General features: G+C 45.4%; 1 protein-coding gene across 2 annotated transcripts in view; it reads right to left on the bottom strand.

Moving 5' to 3' along the window:
* Sergef (secretion regulating guanine nucleotide exchange factor) overlaps positions 1–17,588 on the bottom strand; it is a 217,877-nt gene that overhangs the window by 78,672 nt on the left and 121,617 nt on the right. The gene's annotated exons all lie outside the window — the stretch shown is intronic.

Consider the following 17,588-nt stretch of genomic DNA (forward strand, 5'->3'; position numbering starts at 1 on the left):
GAAAGATAGCAATAAAGATAACAGTTTTCAAATACTGAATTAAAAAGACCATCACTGTCATTTAGTGATAAAATGAGCCAAGAAGTCAGTAGAAGCAGATGCTTCTGTTCTGCCCCCTCCCCTTCCAATCCAGACTCCCTGTGGCCTCTGAACACATGGTGTTCTCTTGTGCTTGAGTCTATGCCTGTTCGTCCATCCAGGATGGCCTCACCCCACTGCCTACACAGAAGGCTCTGCTCACTTTTCACCTGGAGCACTTACTGAATTCTGACTCCAGCGTGTAGGCTGACTCAAGCACCTCTGTCACCTGCCCATCTACCAGGCATCACAATGCAGCGGGCATCTTGTCTTCTAGTATTTCTTCTGGTCTCTTGCACTAGCACACGTACCCTGAGAACACAGCTGTGTCCCACTTCTGCACTGCGCTTGTGAAATGTATGAAGCCTGGGGTTCAGCTAACATCTGACAAATGAGAGAATGAATACAAGCACTATGTGAAAGAAAGAAAGAAAGAAAGAAAGAAAGAAAGGAAGGAAGGAAGGAAGGAAGGAAGGAAGGAAGGAAGGAAGGAAGCCTCAGAGTTGTGCTCCTTGCCATTGATGGCAAGCCCTCGAGCCCGCCTCTTTCAAGCTGTTTACAGATAAAGCTCAAAAGGCAGCAGAAAACTTGCACACTGGTCACTGAAGTGATTGGTTATAGGACTCCCGCTTTCACAGAATTATACCCGGACTCATACACCGTCATGGCACTGCTGACAATGGAGGAAAGTCTCAAGAGGATGATGAGAACCTCGGCTTAAAGCCTGCAGGTTCTGGCGTCATGCCCATGGTGAACGCTGCGCCAAATACAAGTGCTTCCTTGTTTGTCATGTGCGCTGTCAGGACTGAGTGGATGGCAAGCATTTGATTTTTGATCATATGAAAGATGAACATCTTTGAACACAACAAAGACCGGCAAGATCACCGATTTCTTTTCTCTTTTCCCATGGAAATTGGTGACATTTGACCCCCAATCCCCCCCCCAAAATGTACTTGAGAGCAGTTGAATAGATAAAATGTTTCATTTGGCATTATATTTGTGGTTTTTTTGAGAAAGAGTTCTCTGTAGCTTTGGAGCCTGTCCTGGAACTCATTCTGTAGACCAGGATGGCCTTTAACTCACAGAGATCCACCTGCCTTTGCCTCCTGAGTTCTGGAATTAAAGGCGTGCACCATCATTCCTAGCTCAAGCTAGGTATGTCCCTCACAGTGTGAATGAACCTTTGCATGTAATTGGTACTTAGGTCTACCCCCCAACGCCCAATTTCTAGAGATGGTTGCTTCTTTCTCTGTTGAATGAGTGATAATTTTAAATTATATTTTGCAATTTTGTTTTAGTGGGAAATCCTTTGCAGAACAACCTTCATCTTTCTGGCTAAATGACTTTTGTGCCAGTGATACCAGAAGCCTACAGCCATGTTCTTGCAGAATTTGAGTCCTTGGACCCGTTACTCACAGCTTTGCGGCTGGATTCTAGTCGTCTAAAGGTGAACTTCTGTTTTGAGACAGAGTCTTATGTAGCCCATTACTTTCATTTTATATCCAAAAATGTGTTTGTGTGCTCTGCCATTCTTGCTCCTACCTGTGTTCTTGCCCCTCTTGTTTTGTGGACTCTTGGGGCTTTTGCCTGTTTTACCTTACATGGAAGTAGCTCTTTCTTTATTTTTTGAATTATCAATTGATTCTTTCTCAGTTCTGGAATACACTACTATTGCCTCATTTTCCTTCTTCTTGGTACTCTTGCTGTCTTCTCTTAGGAAGTGATGTACTTTATTGGCATTGAAATAGTATAAATGAGCTAATAAATATCAAGCAGCTACAAGGCACATCGGCAGCTTCAAAACCGCTCCTCACTAATTTAACTTCTCCATCTTCTCCTACCTACCAAGTTAGTGAAGGAGGAGCAGCAGCAGCTGAGAAGACAGCACAGTGGGGAAAAGGTTTAATGCACAGACATGACCTCAGTCTGGATCTCTGGCACCCACACAGAAGCCTGCACAGAGTTGGGATCCCATGTCCCAGATTCAACAGGATACAGGGGACTACACACATTACATGGACTCTGACAGAGTGTGACAAAGAAGCCTCCTTGAGAAGTGGCTCCAGACTGTCTCTCAGCTTGAGGTGGCTTGTCATTGACCCGAATCTCCCATGACAACTTACTGGGGACTAGTGGCACAGTAAGAGGTCACCGTAAGCTTCCTGGTTGTACTGAGTCTGGCTCCCTAAGTCTGTTTGTTACAGGGAGCAACTCAGACTGACACCAGGAAAAGCTTTGTTGTCTAACAGCAAGCACATCTTTATGGAAGCTATGGTAGAGCGATCTGGTGAACTATTCAAATCTTTATGGAAGCTATGGTAGAGCGATCTGGTGAACTATTCAAATCTTTATGGAAGCTATGGTAGAGCGATCTGGTGAACTATTAAGCAGCCTAGGGAATGGTGCTTGCACTAAGAAAATATTTCAAATATCATGTGAACTGGGAAAAATCACATAAAAATTGTATCCACAATCCATTATTCACTCTATAATAGAACATGAATAAAAATGACTGAAAGGAGAGACATTAGTGCCTGTCTCTGGTCTGGGGGTGAGGAAGATGGGAATATGGTTTTCTTTTGCTTCTGTTGAGTCTTATACAATAGTCTTATAATTGTGGGGCAGGGGAAATCTATTAAATATAAGAAAAACATTACGATGCATTCCTTCCATACAGGAAAAAAAAAAACCCAACTGACTATAAAATCTTGTGTGTTTAGAACTGGGGGAGGGGCTCCAAAGGTAACAGAAGTAAATTAACAGGGTAATTGCATTCTGGTAGTAGGACTAGAAGGCATTTGTTCCCACTAGTCTTTATTTCCAGAACATTCTTTCACTGCAGTGGCAGCAGCAGTGGTGTGGTGACAGTGATAAGAACAATAATTAAATCTGCCATAACCCCAGGACTCGTGTGTGCCAGGCTGTGCTCCAAGGCACTTTTGAAACATTGGCACATTTTAATCATCACAGACATCTTTCCAGGTATGTTTGGCTTTGCTCATTTTAGAGATGAGGAGCCTGAGGCTCATACATATTCAATGATTTCCACAGACTTCCACAGTTAGTTAAGGAGGCAGCAACAGAATTATAATCTGGGTTTGGCTGATCTACAAACTACCATCCTTTACTGCTGCTCCTTGGTGAAAAAGACAGGCACTGCTGCTTTAAGAAAAAAACAAAACAAAACAAAAATGCAAATAACAAAAACCTGCATAAAACACAGAGGAAAAGGACTTGTTCCTGTGGGTTGGGGGTCACCCTGGGATCAGGAACTTGGAGCTGACCAGCACCAGAGATCTGAAGCCAGCCACCGACAGACAAATGCTAGCACCATAGCTGCTGCAGTGCATTTAGGAGTGACGCAGTGAGGGGCAGATTTTGTCAGGCCAGAGCCCAACTGTGAGCATGGAGCTTCTGAGGTCTCTCCTTCTCTGTGCTCCAGCACAGCGGTGGGGACCTGAACAGCACACTCCTTCAGTGAGAGCGCATAAATGGCCATTTGCTCCTGCCAGTGTCTACCCTGCACCCAGCGGCAGGCAGCTTTCTAGACTAAAGAATGACGATCCCAAGCAAGGAAGCCAAGTCACTTCTAGGCCCTTTACTCTCTAGCTCCTGAGACCTCTGGCAAGATTTTAACCCCCGGAACCTGAATGTTCTCAGATATTAAAGGTGACAGTGTATCTTGTCTACCTTACAGAAGTGCTGGAGGACATAGGGCCCTCCAGCCTTATACAAAAATCAGACCCCTGATGAAAACCCTCCTCAGTGCCGCTTGCCACTCTATTGGGAGGGCAGGTTTAAACTACAAAGCACGACTCACGAGGTCGTGAGGTGATCCACATCCACCTCTCATAAACTCTCGGCCCCACATAATGGGTTCCCTTTTCCATTCACGATGCGCATTTTCTCTAAGGACATGATGTCATTTCAAGCTCACATGCATTCTACTTTCCTTGACTGGGATTTCCTGTCTCCCACTGTCTACTTAGTAAGCTCTGGAGAACTGTGCAAACATCAGCTCCCAACCCCAGCTGGCTGCTCCACAAGGGCGCTCTGTGTCAGGGTCCTTCCCACTAGGGATGCCTATTCACTGGCATTGCTGTGTTACCTACCTCAGTCCCTCCATCACCCAATAGACTATCTGCCTAGTGTCTGCTCACAGCTCAGGTGCAGGGCATGAAGTGAGGGAGCAGAGGGGAGGCCAGCATAAAATAGTCCTAAGTATGTACGGGCACAGTCTTTAAGGTGGCATTCCTGAAGAGATGTAAGCTAGGGGCTGGAGATATGGCTTACTGGTAGAGGACTTGCTTCTCCAAGTTCAAGACCCTGGGATTGGACCTCGCACCACCACTGAGGAAACAGCCAGTTAGATGTGAACACAGGAGAGTGGAAGTGGCTTTTCTGCCTCTAGCTGAGGGCCCTGGCCAGCTGCCAGCGCAGCAATTGCATTCCCTTCTCCAAGTTCTACCTGGGTGAAGAGAGCAGCTGGGCATTCCTCCTTTGAAGACTCCTTTTAGACACTGAGACATCTCAGATGTGACTCTCAATAGCTCCTCCTCCTGTGGGTTCAAAGTATTTGCAGGGTCCTCTCTGGGAACCCAAGTGTAGCTGAATTGGAACAGTCACTGGGACTGGGAGAATCTCTCAAGTCTTAAAGAAGTCGGGCATGCCTTTTGTAGTGGAGCGACTGCGGTTCAGAATTCGCCAAGGCTTTATTTCGGCATGTTGACTTCAGTAAAGAGGGAATAGCGAAGAGGATAAGGTACAGGAGAACATCAGTGTCCCATAGCAAGGCTCCCGTGTATCCTCATTTGAGAAAAAGAGATCCCCTTTCTAAAAGCATTAGCCGTCCTGTTTGTGAGCAGCTCTGCCCATCCATGGCTGACTACTGGAGGAACTGACTCACCAAAGCACTGGGAGGTCTGTATGGCGGGGAGGGCAGGAGAGTCAGGGTCGCCCAGGTGAAAGCTGACATTCTCAGGACACCTTCCTCAGACTGTGAAGCTCTGCCTCAGCGGGTCTCTTTCCTGCCTCGCATCTACTTAGACTCAGAGCCTATTAACTCTGCTTCTCAGGGAGTCTATTCAGTCCTTCCTGCTCCAGCCCGCTCCTTTAAGAACCCCCTACGAGACTCCACTGCTTTTTCTCACTGCGCTGCACTTGATTTTTCTAAGTTCTACAGTGTCTTCTGCTTGTCCCGCACACTCAGTCTCTCCTTTCCTATGACCTTTAGCTCAGCAGGACAAGTCCCCTCCCTGTGTCTCTATTTCCAGTCCATACCCATACCCAAGAGACACACAGACATAGCCTAAAATATACTGCCCCAAGGGTCACCTCAGCTCATGGGAGGCCTGGCCCCCTTTACCTCTCACCTTAGCTATAATTTGCTTTAATCAAATCTCCTCTGAATTTCTAATACTCTCACCACTTAGTATGGGGTAGCAGAAAATGCAAAAGGGTCTAGAAAACCTGGCACTCTTGCTTCCTAGCCAGTGGCAGCTGGCAAACCCCCTTTGTCTCTGAAAATGGGATACCAACCACCAGACCCATCTCACACATCCACAACCTGTCCAGCCTACCACATGTGCACAAGCACCTTGCCATCTACAGAAAAAGACTCTACTCTTCATTCCTTTCTAAAGATATGCTTCCAAGACGCAAGAGATCTAGTTTAGGGGCTAGCTGCAGTCTGTGAAAACAGGCTCTAGGGACGAGTCCCCTGCTGGATTAACCAGATTAACAAGAAAGAGCAGTATGAGACCTCTACAGGAAGAAGCGACAGATCCTGTGCTAGGCCCAGGGTCTGTCTGGGTTTCTGAGTTGCTCTTGTCCTGAATGACTTTCCTGTTGATCTTTCATAAGATACTCACTTCACCTGCTTTCCCCTCTGTGCCAACGTCCGCCACAATCCTTATGATATGAAATATCTCTGATCTTTGCTTTCCCCTCTGCTCCAACGTCCGCCACAATCCTTATGATATGAAATATCTCTGATCCTTGCAGATTGAAAGAACCTAATATAACAATGCATCTGGGTTCAACAAAAGTATGCCATCACACCCTTGGGAACAACATGGAAGAAGCCGTGTGCAGAAGACAGCCAGTTTGGTTAAACTCAAAGCAATCAATACCTCTGGGACAGGCAAACACTGTAGAGCAGTGGTTCTCAACCTTCCTAGTGCTGTGACGCTTTAATACCTCATGCTGCGGTGACCCCAACCATAAAATTATTTTCATTGCTACTTCATAAATGTAATTTTGCTACTGTTATGAATCATAATGTAAATCTCTGTGTTTTCCAATGGTCTTAGGTAACCCCTGTGAAAGAACTGTCCAACCTCAAAGAAGCTGTGTCCCACAGATTGAGAACTGCTGCTGTAGAGCGTTCTTCTAAAAAAACTTTAACTCTTGCCCCAATCACCACATACACTAAAATGAAAAAGACTAACAAGACCAAGTGCTGGGAAGATGTGTAAGAGCTGAAGTCTCACACTGTTGTCAGGAGTGAAATTCAATAGTTGCTTTAAAAAAATAATCTGGCAATAGCTTTTAGAGCTATTATACATATATATACTTAATATACATATGCCAGGAAACACAAGTGCCCCAAACTGATACTTGCTTATCTGCATCAAAAGCCATGCACAGAGTGTTCATAGTACATCACTTACCAAAAAATGGAAGTATAGCTCTGTGATAGAACACAAGACCCTGGCTCCTCTATGCCAAAGTAAATATTTTTAAAGAAAGATTTGGCATTAGTGTAACAGGAAAAAATGTAGTCCATGCAAAATACTTTATAGTGTTATAGTGGTTAGGTGTGTAATACAGAGGTACAATGCTTCCCCTGCTTGCACGAAGCCCTGGTTCATTACCCAGAACTCACAGGAAAGGAGAGAGTTTATGTTTGAATGAGACACCCCATAAGTTTAAGGCATTGGATCACTTGGCCCCCAACCGATGAGGCTGTTTGGAAGGTTTCAGAGATGTGGCCTTGCTGTGAGAAATAAGTCACTAGAGGTGAGCTTTGAGAGTTAAGACTGTTCATTCTCTCCATTGCATGCTTGCAGTTCAAAATTTAAGCCCTCAGCTTCCTGTTCCTGTCACCATGCTTGACACTTCCTGCCATGTCTTTCTGCCACGACTGACTCTTGTCCCTCTGGAACTGTTTGCACAGATAAATCCTTTCTTCTCTAAGTTTCCATGATTGCGGAGTTACCACAGCAACAGAGAAGTGACTGATGCACACCTTTCATAGCAGGGAAATAGTAATGACATTCACAACATGAACAGAGCCTCAAGAATAATACTAAATAAGAGAAGCCAAACACAGGCAATCATACATTTGTATGATTCTATTTGTGTAAGCTAAATATAAAATATACACATAAAAAGGCAAAACTTACTTCAGATACAAATCTAACTGTTTAAAGGAGCAAGAAGGAGCTAGTCTTAGTGGTCTTTGACACAGTACTCTGGTTCAGCAATCTCTTGTTAAAAACGAAGCAGGGACAGATTTTCAAGGAAAAAAGGAAAGGAAAGAAAAGAAAAGAAAAAGATTGTGTGAATCCGTTTTCTGGGATTATAATCTTAAGTAATTCTAAATAATAGTAATTGTCTTTGTTCTTGAAAAAACAAAACCAAACAGAAAAAGAACTACAAAACATCTTACATTACATAGTAGGCCCTTTTCCTCCACAGAATATGTGTCAGTTCTGAAGGTATTTTGTATGCACTTTTGGACTATGCAGATGGAAAAATACATTAACATTGTTGGAAGTTAGAATCCCACTGCTAGTGTAGGAAATATAAGCAAGGAACTGGGGAGCAAAGAACAGCCCCGCAAACATCACACCAGAGGCCAAGGCATGATGGGAAATTACAGTCCCATACCCACACATGCAGGCTGCTTAAGCCAGTGCAAAACTGCCTGGAAGCAGTGACCCCACCCCCACCCCAGCATCAGTGAGTTCCCTTACTGTACAGATCTCTGATCCTAAATCCTTTTTAACTAAAAGAAATCAGACTTCCTGAAAAATTGGCAAATTACAGGGTCAGGACAAGGAAAGAACAACTGGAAACTAAGCACCCATTTGGGCCAGGAAGTAAGGTGACACAGGGGTCCTACAAAGACAGAGTGCTGGGGACATGGAAAAGGACATTGGAGCCACCTGACAGGGTCCTCACCAATTGGGTTTAGAGATAATGTGAGCGTTAAAATGAATAATGACCACACTCGATTATAATACACTGAATAAAATAAAAATCCATGAATATATACTGTGTAATAAATAGGGAAGTAGGGAAATCTCCTCCTTATACTGGGATGTCATAAATAATAAACATAAAAGGAATAATTGATTTAGAAAAGTTTTACAACCATTACAATAATAGTTAATGCAAGGATGAATCATTAATTCACCTTAAAACTGCCGAGCAAAAGTCCAAGAGGAGTGGTCCATTCCTTGTCTCAGCCATCTCACCACCATTACTGCTAGTTAACAGGGAAAGACAGCAGCTTAACAGAAAAGAAGGGGTGGACACCACTTCATGGAGGACCCGAGTGAACAACACTAACAGTGGGACAACCCTAACTTCACCGAGGACCTGAGTGAACAGCACTAACAGCAGGACAACCCTAACTTCATGGAGGACCCGAGTGAACAACACTAACAGCAGGACAACCCTAAATCAGATCTCTGCTCCGAGGATGTGTTCAAGGCAGGCATCAGTTATTTAGTATCACTGCCAAAAGGGCAGAGGTGAAATCTAATCGCAAGAAAAAATCAGGTAAAACCGATTGAGGGACATAATACGTGGCTACAGAACTGTCCTGTACACTTAAAACATATAACTGTCACGGAAGACAAAGTAAAGCTATCATGGATTAATGGAGGCAAAGAGACTAAATGCAAAGCATGATCCAGGATTGTGTCCAGGATCAAAAGGAAAAGCAGCTAGGACAGAACCATTGAGACAGCTGGGAAGGAACTGTGAAGGCAGAGGGACACTGACTAGAAGAGACACAGATGTGGCCAAGTAGATGGCTCAGTGGTAAAATGCCTGCCACAGCATGAGGACCTGAGTGTGGATCCCCAGCACATATGGAAAGGTCAGGTGAGCTGGTAGACACCTGAAGCCCAGCACGGAGGGCGGGGGAGGGGCTAAGGAGTCAGAGACATGTGTGTCCTGGGGTCTGCAAGCTCTGGTGTTACCCTGTATCAAAATGTAAGGTGGAGAGCAACAGAGGGAGGCAGGCAACATGGACAGCTGTCCTTACACACACACACTTGAGCAAGCACTCCATATATACACATCTATACGCAAAATTAACAAAGTTTAAAGGAAACGAATGCGTAGACATGTGGCAAACCAATACTGCAGTGCCACAGTACGACAAAAACTTACACATTTTCCCCATCTACATGGAGTCTTTTCTTTTTTCTCTATTCAGCATCTCCTCTGACACACAAATCATCCCTTCAGGGTTGTTTTATTATGATGTTTATTTTATAAATTGAGGCTCATGAACACTAAGCATGGTCCATGGTCTGACATTTGTAAGCCATCTGACCATGTTATGGGACCTGCAATTTTTGAGTCTTCTTCATGATAAAATGGGATAGTGATATTTACTTGACAAGACTGCAAAGATTACATGAGATCATTTTTGCCAACGAATCCCAGCCAGCAGAAGGACTTGAATAGACTCCATTCAGCTCCCAAGACAGTCAGCTTATCTTTATATGCGGTCAACACCAAGGCAATTATTTCCTATTCAAAAGGCTCCACAGCTGCCCACTGGTGTCCACAGCAGGAAGGTTCAAACAGCCACTCAATCCCATCCAAAGCCATGTGTGTAGCTGTCGGTCTGGATCAGTTTTGAGGTCAGAAGGCTGACTATGAGGTCAGAATATTAAGATTTATGACTACATGGGACAAATTAGGGCTCAAACCAACATTCTACCAACAAAAGCCCTACCTGAATCTCCCTTAGCCTCTACATGTTGAGAGTGGTAAGTGTGGTTCTGGTTTAGGCCCCCTGGATTCTGTCACAGCTTTCTGGAGTCTCTGCTGCACCCAATCCCTCCCTCATCTCTCAAAAATGTCCTTTTGAAAGTCCGTGAGGTTATTCTGTGTTCCATTACTTGGGCCCCAACTCCTTAGGAGCCTGGGTACTGAGCACAGCTCTCCAGCCTCTTTGAATTGGTGGAATTATCCACAAAAACTTGCATGCTCTTCTCATGGAGATCCCTACCCCATGGACAGCACCCTATTCCAGCACACCACTCATCGTAATTCTGGGGAGGGGAGAGAGGGAACACACAAGGAAAGATGCTGCTTACTTTAGTTAACTAAGCCCAGTTCTATGTACTTTGTGTGGATTAACTTGTTATAGCTCTGCTTTATAGATTAGTTGAGAAATAGGGTAAATCTTTTTTTTTTTTTTTTTTTTTTTTTTTTGAAACAGGGTTTCTCTGTAGCTTTGGAGCCTGTCCTGGAATTCCCTCTTGTAGATCAGGATAGTCTCGAACTCACAGAGAACCACCTGCCTCTGCCTCCTGAGTGCTGGGATTAAAGGCGTGTGCCACTACCACCTGGTTTAGGGTAAATACTCGGACTAAGAAAGAGCAAAGAGCTACTAAGTGGTCAAGCCGCCCCAGAAGCAGTTGCTCCATCCTTTGGGTCTTGCCATCAAGATAGCACTATTCCCCTTGGCACTAAGTGGTTCTCACATGTCCATCACACTTTATGCAGATAATAACTGGGCCTCATCATCTCTGTCTTCAGAGCTTTGCACAGTGCCAGGCACACAGTAGGTCCTATCAGATGTCTGCTGAGTAGAAGTTCACCATTTGTGTACTTTCCACCGCAGATGCTAACGGGGTGCATGGAGCATTTATCTCTGAGCTTGCCCACTCCTTATGGTTTCTGACAAATGCTTTCAGTTCTGTAAATAATGGGTGAATTCAGATGACCATTTATATGTTCAGAGTCTAAGTCAGGAGCTAACAGAAAGGTCCCCTAAGACCCGGCAGGAAGATCTCACAAAGTTGAGGAAAAGCCCCCTGGATGACCTCACAGGGTGGAGGCACGTAGAAAGCTGGCTATAGCGAACAGGAGGCAGCAGCACACATTGCCTTGCTGTCTCAGTTCTCTCCACAAGAATAGGCAACTGCTGCAGGGATGAACATTTGTGCACAAGACTCAGAAATCTTTGCTTCTGCTGCAGCTTCTCAGCAGAGCTCACTGCCAAGGTGCAAGTCAACTGAATGTCTGTGACACTCTCAGGCCCCTAATGGTAAGGAAATTTTACTTTTGCCCTCTCCCCACACCAAACACAGTCTCCTGTATCTCCAGTTACCCTTAAAGTTACTTTGTCACCAAGGATGACTCTACGATGCTGAACTTCTGATTCTCCTGCCCCCACCTGGTGACTTCTGGGCATCTATCACCAGGCCTGGTTCACGCAGTGCCAGGTACAGAGCCCAGGGTTTCCTGCATGTCAGGCAAGCTCTAGACCAGCTATGTTGTATCTCCCAGCCAGCACTTTGACTTTTTAAATGAAAATAAAACAGAATCACTGAGATCAGATCCTAAAGTTACATTCTTGCTAAAATTAAAAGTGAAGTGACCTGGTCTGACGAGTTCAGTCTAGGTACAATCTCCAAGTCAATAGATGAGCACGTTGCTGTTGTCCCCAGGGGAATCCTGTGGGAGCCCCACAGCCTGCAAGGGCAGCCCTGGCCTAGTCATCCTCAAGACACCTTCTTGGTCCAGAGTTGTAAACTGTTGGGTTCTGTGCTTGGCTGCATATCCCTGACATCAAAATAACTCCTTCCTCACTGATGACACATTTTCATGGGCATGATAGTCAGCCACTGCAGTGCAGAGGTTCCGGAATAACACGTGCAGCAGACTGCATTTTCCACAATGTCTGCACAAACACCTCCCATTCTACAGGCTCTTCCCTTAGGGTGAGGTTCATTTCTCCTTCAGTGTGACTGCCCTTAACGTCCAGCCACAAGGTCAGGAGCACACTAAAATTATCATGAGCTAGTTTTGTAATTTAATTGGTGCACATTAATCGTACAAAACATTGACATTTTCACACATGCATGTAAATGTACTTATATTATCTCCCCCCTCCCGTTGGTCGCCCTGACCCATTACTCTTCCCAAATAATCCTTCTACCTTCATGACTTTCTTTTAAATCTAGATTCTGAATGTGACAGAAAACATGTGATACTTGTTTTCCTGAGTCTGGACCAACACAAAATCATAAACTTACTTAACCTTTGTGATTTTTTTTTTTTTTTTTGATAACTCCACTGCACAGTTCTGTAGACAACATCACGTGTCATGCTGAAAGGACAGACATGCCTGGCAGGGGCTGTGAACAACCACAGCTGACAGTACAGAACGTGATTTCACTCCTGTGGTCTCAAGGAGCTCAAGCTGGCTGCTGAGCTGAGAGAACACAGGAACACATTTTCCCCAGAGCCTCTACATAACTTCTGGACCACCTGACACCTCGATTTAGGCTTTGTGAAATCATAATCCAAAAACACAGCTGGTTCCACCCAGACTCCTGACTTCTATAACTATTAACTGATAAATACATACTGTTGAAACAAGACGGGAAAGATGGGGCTGGAGAGATGGCTCAGTGGTTAAGAGCACTGGCTGCTCTTCCAGAGAACACGGGTTCAATTCCCAGCACCCACATGGCAGCTCACACCTGTCTGTAACTCCGTCTGTAACTCTAGCTCCAGGACTTCTGATATCCCTAAACAGACACATATCCATGAAGGGGGAAAAAAGGAGGGGAAGATTATTGATAAAGTAACGGGCAGGTTTCAGCAGCACACAGCGTAAAGGACAACAACTGGAGGGGTCAGTGACAAAAGGGTGGAGCTGGTGGAAGGGCGACAGGCCGACTAACTTCCTCTGGACTCTTCTGCTTCCTCCTGTACCCCAAGCCCAACACTGGAGGGTTGTAGGAATGTCTACTCACTAGACAAACTACTATACATGTACTTTTTTTCCCTATCACTCTGAGAAGTGACAGCCTTACTGAGCTCTCATGTAAGTAAACAATCTGTCAAGAGCACACATGGAAACCCTAAAACACACGTTGTGATGGGGAAAGCCGAGCCTCCAAAAGCTATACCACACACATTTCTCTCTTCAAGTTCTTTTTAATATAGATCAGGGAGTGTTGCACATCCACAATAATTCAACACTATTTCTGAATCACTTCTGGTCCTCTTGACTCCACCTCCTAAGATCTGGGATTACAGACACATGGCACTACACCTGGTTTATGCAGTGCTGGGGATCAAACCCAGGGCTTCCTGCAAGCTAGGGAGTGGTACATTATCAACTGGACTACAGCCCCTGCCAGAGCTCAAATACACATATCTTCAAGTTTCTTTTTATTTTATGTGTATGTGTGAGTACCTGTCTATATGCATGTATATGCTCTTCATGCATGCCTGGTGCCCAGGGATACAAAAAGAGGGCTCAGATCCTCTGGAACTGGAGTTACATACCACTGCCCACACTGCCACTATTGGCCAGGTGCATCAGGAATTAAAATCGGAAGACTGCGAGGCCTTAGGACCTGGCTTTTCAGTCAGTCAGAAAGCCACCGTAAGAGTCCAGGTAACAGCAGGCTTGACCTCTGACCCTATCACCTATTCATTCTATGAACCTGGACATGTTACTGCAACTGTCTTAGTTCCAGTTTCCTCATATGTGTAACAGGAACCATAGTAACAACCCCAAGACTCCCTGATGATTGACCTTAATTCCTCACACAGCTTGGGTATGACAGGCGCTCATACCCAGGCTCACCTTTTGTCTACTGGCTATGTAACACGGAAGTGTAAAATTGCAGAGGCAAAGAAACATTTTCCCAGGACTTTTTTTTTTAATTTTCATTAACAAAAATTATAGAGAAAAGAAAAATAACTCTTCCAAACATTCAAAATTTAACTCTCTATGTGTTAGCCATTATAGCTTCATGAACAAAATGTTGCTGCTTCCATCAACTACTACAATGGCTTTATTTCGGAAAGAGGCTCAGTGATGTGTCCAGATTTATCACAGAGGTGGAGTCATCACCACAAGACATCTCTTCAGTGAACTGTAACATCTGTGCAAGTAACAGCAAAGGTGTGCACAAAAGATTTTTAATGGACTTGTGGGGTTGCAAAGCTGGCTCAGCAGTTAGGAACACTGGCCACTCTTCCAGAGAACCTGGGTTCAATTCCCAGCACCTACATGGTGGGGTGGCTTACAGTCATCTTTAACTCGAGAGATCAGATGTCCTCTTTTGGCTTCTATGGGCATACAAACATGCACATGGTACACCGATATATATGCAAGTAAGATACGCATATGCATAAAAAAATAAAATTTAAAATCTTTTTTAACTTGGACTGAGGATATTGCTCAGTTGGTGTAGCGCTCACCAGGCATGCATGAAGCCCTAAGTTTGACCATCAGTACCACACAAACTGGGTACAATGGCAGCAGATGTCTGTAATCCTAGTCCCCAGGAAGTGGAGGCCAAGGGTCAGGAGTTCACATGACAAGTGTGAAGCTCCAGGAGACCCCTTTTCTTTTCATATCAGGAGAGAGAACTGGAGGGACGTTCACTCACTGTACATTTAGTGAACACTTACCATGTGCCCAGGTACCATTACAGCACAAGAAAGACAAAGATGGCGACAATGTTCTTGTCTCCGAGGAGTTAAGAACGACTTAAAGCCTGCTTTACTAATAGTTCAAAGTTGGTTGGACGATGAGCAAGGGGTAGGGCGTGGCATGGGTAACTGTGTAGGTCTTGGTACTAGAAGTCCAAGTTTGAATCCCGACTCCACTATGAACAAACTATATGGACCCTGCACAAGCTCCCTGTTTCTCACCCCAAACACAGCAATAACAAGAGTTGCTATTTTGCTAGGTTTTTACGAGACTTGAGTTTTTGTAGTACATGTAAAATGCTTACAGCGATATCTTCACAAAGAAAGCACCCAGGATGTGACAGCTGTTCCTAACACCCATAAGACATCAATCTCAGCTCTGACAGCTGAGTATACTTTTAAATTTGATCATCCCATCCAACCGCCTCTAACTTCTTATAGCAGCTGACAACCACCCTGGCTTTCCTATTTGCTATGTCCTAGTGGCTTTCAATGTATATATCATTAAGGTTTATTTTATTCTCTAATAACCTTTTTAGCTTACTAAGTCAATGGTTCAGGGACCTTACCTAGGAGATCGGTGGGGAAGGCAACTCCAAGTGCTTCCTCTCATGTAAATACTCAGACATGAACTACGAGGTGACATGGAGCATGACCACCAAGGGCTCCTCCCATGTGCAGATGGGCGACTGGACCTAGGGTACATACCTAGGGACATGGAGGGCCCATCTGAAAGTCAGAGAAAAGAAGGTCTGCTGTGAGCTTCCCTCAGCTGCCTGAAAAAGGCAAGCACATGTATATAAATAAGGAGAAACAACAGAGGGGCCTGTGACTGGTGGCAGCCATGCTGAAGAGCACTAGGCACCACGGGAAACAGGCAGTTCATCTGCACTTCGAGTTCCAATGCTCAAAACAGTAATTACTACCTCTCCTTCCCAGCCCCACATCCGGCTGCCCTCCAAGAGTCAGTTCCTGCACCTCCATTTTCCTGCAGTCACCCCTGTTTCATCCCCTCAAGGGCAGCCACTGAGTCCTGCCACTCTGCATCCTGGGTCTTGCCCTGCTGCTCCTCACTGCCACTGAGCTGCAGCCCTGAGAACACGTGTCCTGGATGACTGCAACAGCGTCTAAGCATTTTCTCTGCACGTTAACAATTCTCTGCAATCCTCTGGGGTCCAAGGTAACCTTTGTAAATCTCAGCTCAGGCTAGCACCTCCCCTGCTCAAAGCCTGCCAGTGGCTCCCCTGTGTCTACATGAATCCTCCAGCCAGAGACTTCCGTGCTCATCAATGAGCAGGCACAGCTCACCTTCAGTGCCCCATTATCTCACTGCATCTCCTCCCAGCTCTGTGCTCCAGTCAAAATGGATAGTGCACTGGTGACACCAAGTGTCTCTGCTGGCTTCACCCTTTTTATGCTTCTCCCATTTCAGCCCCTTCTGGGGAAAAACTGCCACCCTCCCACTCAGTGGAATCTAACTTCATGAAGTCTTCCTGGACCCCTGGCTAGAAGACATTTAGCTCACAAGACTATTCAGAGGTTAAATACGACCGAGATGTCAATCACCACTGCAGCACAGGTCTCCCAAAACTAAAGCCTCGCAGGCCTTAAAGTCTGCAGGAGACACATAGGCAGGCTCATGCTGGGGCCACTCATACTGCAGATGCAGGATTAGAATGTGAAAGGGCAAGAACATGTACCACGATGGATTCTGGAGTTAGAGCTGTTTGTCTATCTGCTTGGGGACAGGGTCTCAGACTTACAGAGATAGACCTGCCTTTGTCTCCTGAGTGCTGGGATTAAAGCATGAACCTCCAAGCTTGGCCCAATTCCTGGAATTTAAGCTGAAAAGCAGGGCAGTGTTTGAAGCCTATTAGTGTCCACAATGGATGAAGAACAAAGGCCTAGGAAGTGACTAAAAGGTGATCCAGTGATCCAGGACAAAAAGCATGCCCACCCATTGTGGGACAGACAGGAACACCTGAACTTCCAGAAATGCCCAGGGGGAAGATGGCAGAGTTGGGAAGTGCTGAAAAGACTCCATGACAAGAGGACTCTCCCAAGCTGAGTCATAGGGACTTCAGGCCTAGGAAGCTGGAACAGGCTGGCCAGGACAACAGAGGGTACTCTCCTGGAGGGTGGGGAAGGCACAGGAGAAGCAGCGCATGTAAGGAAACATGAGAACATATTGTTTGGAGGTGGTACATACACAGACAGGAATGGGAAACTGCAGTCTGATCATTGTGAGTGACCGGGAAGCCACTTTATCAGTATGTGTGAATACATTCATGCATGTTTGTATGGGGGGAGGTAAGTACATGTGTATATGTATGTTTGTGGGGGTGTACATGTGTATACATGCATGTGGGAGCCAGAGACAACCATGAGCATCATTTTCAGAAATGTTACCCACCTTTGGGACAGGGTCTCAATGGGCTGGAGCTCACCACTCAGGCCAGCCAGCTGATCAGGGAGAACCAGAGCTCCTTCGGCTCCACTTAACCAATTCTGGGACTATGGGCACACACCACCTTTCCTGGCAGTTTTATGTGCGTTGTAGGGGTAGAACTCAGGTCCTCATGCTTCTGAGACAGGCACCTCATCAACGGACACACACACACACACACACATGCACACGCACACACATAGGCATACATGCATGCCAGCCTCTCAGAAGCCATCACAGAGACAACTGAAAAGACCTTTGTGAACAGGAAGACTTCCAAGGATGACCACATCCCTTTCTGGGGATAGGGATGTCTACCATGCACCAGACAACACCTGCCCAGAGCAGG

The sequence above is a fragment of the Alexandromys fortis genome, unplaced genomic scaffold (genome assembly GCF_014885135.2).
Source record: "Alexandromys fortis isolate MF-2015 unplaced genomic scaffold, M_Fortis_MF-2015_v1.1 scaffold_342, whole genome shotgun sequence".
Taxonomy (NCBI): domain Eukaryota; kingdom Metazoa; phylum Chordata; class Mammalia; order Rodentia; family Cricetidae; genus Alexandromys; species Alexandromys fortis.